Consider the following 4999-nt stretch of genomic DNA (forward strand, 5'->3'; position numbering starts at 1 on the left):
GTAGAGGACAGTGGAGGACGGTAGAGGACAGTGGAGGATGGTAGAGGACAGTGGAGGACAGTAGAGGACAGTAGAGGACAGTGGAGGACAGTAGAGGACATTAGAGGACAGTGGAGGATGGTAGAGGACAGTGGAGGACAGTAAAGGACAAGAGAGGAAGGAAAAGAAGGAGTGGTCGCCACTCTTTCACTGTGAAATTAAGTAATAATCTACTCACATACATACCTGGTCACTCTAACTGCTCTTAACTGATCATTTTTGGTAAAGTTTTTTTTTTATAGCCAAAGGTTTTATTGTTATTTTTATTAGTGTTGTTATTATTGTTATTTTATAGAGTTTTTCCTCTCTATACTGTATTTTCTATACGTTTTTGTAAGCTGTTGAAATCTGCTGCTGGAAATTTCATTTTATATATGTATATACATATATATATATATATATATTTATATATATATATATATATATATACACACATATATATATATATACATATACCTCAATGCATTGCTATTATTGAATTAAAAGCTATTCTAAGGATTTTGATCATTATTATATGTATTATAGTTATTATTGTGATGAACACAACTGTATGTATATCTTTTAATATATTATTTTCTTATGGGCACAAACAGCTGCAGCTTGTTTTTTTCCAGCGGAAATCTTCTTTGGTGGTGTTTTTTCTTCTTCTCTGCCACCGGATGTTTGTCAGATTGTGACCTCAAAGCGCTCCACGCTGCTGCAGCCTCATTTCTTCTTCTTCTTCTTTTTAACCTCATGCACGCCCTGCTGCTGACTTCCTGCCGGCGGTGAAGCTGCAGAAACCAAACACACAAATGATTTTCCATCTCGGCAGAGGGAAGTGGTTTGGGTCAGACCAGGGCCGATCCCACCCCCATCAGCGTGATGATGATTGTCACATCTGTAAAATAACTTCCTAACCCAACAACCCCAATAGTGAAAGAAAAGCAACATATGAACACAGAGTGATGTCACACTGGATGAATTACAGCAGAGGGGGGAGTAAAGGTTGATGAGTAATATTTTATAATTTGAACATAAAGAAGTATATCAATGTGTTCCTACATATATATATATATTATTCCTATATATACCGATAGAGGGTTCTGTGGCCCAGAGGAGATCTGGGTCAGGGTTCTGGCTGCAGAGAGGGAACCTGGGTCCGCCAAAGAGGATTTACACTGGCCCAAAAGGTTATTGACCTCCAGCTGTGACCCTGCTGCCCCGGGGGACAGAGAGACAGTAGGACAGGGTAGTATGTAGAGAGACAACATGACAGAGTAGAATGTAGAGAGACAACAGTACAGAGTACTATGTAGAGACAACAGTACAGAGTAGTATGTAGAGACAACAGTACAGAGTACTATGTAGAGACAACAGTATAGAGTAGTATGTAGAGACATTAGTACAGAGTAGTATGTAGAGAGATAACAGTAGAGAGTAGTATGTAGAGACAACAGTAGAGAGTAGTATGTAGAGAAACATCAGTAGAGAGTAGTATGTAGAGAGACAACAGTAGAGAGTAGTATGTAGAGAGACAACAGTAGAGAGTACTATATAGAGACATTAGTACAGAGTAGTATGTAAAGAGACAACAGTAGAGAGGAGTATATAGAGACATTAGTAGAGAGTAGTATGTAGAGAGACAACAGTAGAGAGTAGTATGTTGAGAGACAGCAGTAGAGAGTACTATATAGACACATTAGTACAGAGTAGTATGTAAAGAGACAACAGTAGAGAGGAGTATATAGAGACATCAGTAGAGAGTAGTATGTTGAGAGACAGCAGTAGAGAGTACTATATAGACACATTAGTACAGAGTAGTATGTAAAGAGACAACAGTAGAGACTAGTATGCAGAGACATTAGTACAGAGTAGTATGTAGAGACATCAGTAGAGAGTAGTATGTAGAGAGACAACAGTAGAGAGTAGTATGTAGAGAGACAACAGTAGAGAGTAGTATGTAGAGAAACATCAGTAGAGAGTAGTATGTAGAGAGACAACAGTAGAGAGTACTATATAGAGACATTAGTACAGAGTAGTATGTAAAGAGACAACAGTAGAGAGGAGTATATAGAGACATTAGTAGAGAGTAGTATGTAGAGAGACATCAGTAGAGAGTAGTATGTTGAGAGACAGCAGTAGAGAGTACTATATAGAGACATTAGTACAGAGTAGTATGTAAAGAGACAACAGTAGAGACTAGTATGCAGAGACATTAGTACAGAGTAGTATGTAGAGACAACAGTAGAGAGTAGTATGTAGAGAGACAACAGTAGAGAGTAGTATGTAGAGACATTAGTACAGAGAAGTATGTAGAGACATTAGTACAGAGTAGTATGTAGAGAGACATCAGTACAGAGTAGTATGTAGAGAGACAACAGTAGAGAGTACTATATAGAGACATTAGTACAGAGTAGTATGTAGAGAGACAACAGTAGAGAGTAGTATGTAGAGACAACCGTAGAGAGTAGTATGTAGAGAGACCTCAGTAGAGAGTATTATGTAGAGAGACAACAGTACAGTAGTATGTAGAGAGACAACAATAGAGAGACATCAGTAGAGAGTACTTAGAGAGTATTATGACAGACGGGGGGGGGGGGGGGGGGGGGGGGGGGGGGGGACTCTTACCCAGTAGGACGGGGTTCATGTCATGGTCCTAGACTTACCTGTACCCCAAAGACACCTGTCCTAATACTGCTTTCTGACAGAGTGACAATGTGTTGGGACAGTCCCACTGATGGACGTGAACTGGAGTAGCTGTACTACACACCTTCTCAAGGACAGATACACCAACACCTGCCGGGCATGAGACGCAGTGTCTCTGGGTTCAGGTGGCCTCAGGGGTCAGGTGGTCTCTGGGGTCAGGTAGTCTCTGGGGTCAGGTAGTCTCAGAGGTCAGGTGGTCTCTGGGGTCAGGTAGTCTCTGGGGTCAGGTAGTCTCAGAGGTCAGGTGGTCTCTGGGGTCAGGTAGTTTCTGGGGTCAGGTGATCTCTGGGGTCAGGAGGTCTCTGGGGTCAGGTAGTCTCAGAGGTCAGGTGGTCTCTGGGGTCAGGTAGTTTCTGGGGTCAGGTGATCTCTGGGGTCAGGAGGTCTCAGGGGTCAGGAGGTCTCAGGGGTCAGGAGGTCTCAGGGGTCAGGTAGTTTCTGGGGTCAGGTGGCCTTGTTTTCCTTCACATAAATAGAGAAGTTTCCACATTAATTTGGTGCATAAATGCTTGAAAATTAAAGAAACTTGTTTAAATTTCCAACACAAACACACACACACACACACACACACACACACACACGTCTTGTCTGTGTTTCTGAGGTGGAAACTTGGTTTGAGCCTAAATATGCAGATAATATTCCATTTTCCACTCTTATTCTGAGAAGACAATCTTCCTCTACATATATGTATACATATAAATATACATATACATACATATCTATGCATACATACATATATACACACTAAGGGTGCGATTAGCGTGGAATTTCCCTCTTTCTGGTCTACTTGTCCCTGCCTCTGATGCATTATATTGTAAAAATGTATCCCCCCCCCCCCCTACTACCAGCAGACCCTGACATCGTGGAACAGCTGAGAGGACGACCGTCTGTTTCTGAATAACTGGAGGAGTACGTGCATGTAACCGTGGGTACTATGAAGTATTTAAGAACATAAACGATGAGTCACTGTTTTCTCTTGACTTCTCTTCATATTGATTATTGGCTTTAATTACATTTTGAATCAGGTCAAGTTGAAGTCGTCCTCCATGTCCCGGAGACGTGGTGTCCCCCGGCCTCGGAGCAGCTGTTCCTCCCACCTGGATATCAAGAGACATATTTCTGATTATGGTTTATATTTAGTGTGAACTGTCTTCTCACGCTGACACCTGATGATGCAGCTTCACCTGACCTCCATCTCCCCGCCCCCACACACACACACACACACACACACACACACACACACACACACACACACACACACACACAGGCTTCCTGTCCCCGCCTGTGACGCCGGCGTCTCGCTGCAGCGAGAGACCACATCCTGGAGCAGAGGCAGAAGAGTTTCCAGCCGCAGCGGCAGCAGCCAATCACGTCGCAGATACCAACGCCCCCGCAGGATGACACAAATCGAAAAAATAAAAAAACGTCTACAGAGCGATGAACCAGAGAGATTTAGATTTATGATAACATGACTAATATTAAAGCGTACATTTATCTCCTTGTATGTATGTATTTAAGCTAATTCTAATGCTTTAATGCTTCTGTTTCTCTAATCCTTAGATCAAATTAGACTCAGGATTTATTCAGGGTTTTAAAAACAATTCTGAAATAACATTTTACTTCATAATCTATTAACAAATATCATCTTTATCTCCATTTCCAACAGCTGAGATAACATCTGTGTTCAGGGAGCATCAGTCTCTACTAGCACACTATTACACATGAAAGTGTGTTTTAGTCATAAGGTTGTAATTCATCTTAAAAATCACCATGGAAACAACATAAGAGTCATATCCAGAATAATGTTCTGAGTCAGGAAGACATGTTTATCTCAGGAAATAAGTAAAGAACGCTGATTTCAGGTAGAAAACATGGAACTTGTTCCATTTTCCTTCTTTTAAAAATTAGAAACGGGTCAATTTGACCTGAACACCAAATCATCAGTCATCAGTTTCAACCAATGTGACCTTGTATTCAGTATAATATTCAGTATAATATTCAGTATAATATTCAGTATAATATTCAGGGTAACGGCTGAGAGTGTGCCTGCTGATGATGAAGAGGGACGTGGTTTTGGTTTCTGGTCTGAGTGACGGATCTGAAGCCGGTCCAGTATGGAGACAGAACCACGTTAACACGTTGTTTCTTCATTCACTGACATACAAATACATGGAAGATAGGGTCAAGGTTACCTAACACATAGTCTCACACACACACACACACACACACACACACACACACACACACACACACACACACACACACACACACA

The sequence above is a fragment of the Etheostoma cragini genome, chromosome 12, assembly GCF_013103735.1.
Source record: "Etheostoma cragini isolate CJK2018 chromosome 12, CSU_Ecrag_1.0, whole genome shotgun sequence".
Classification (NCBI taxonomy): domain Eukaryota; kingdom Metazoa; phylum Chordata; class Actinopteri; order Perciformes; family Percidae; genus Etheostoma; species Etheostoma cragini.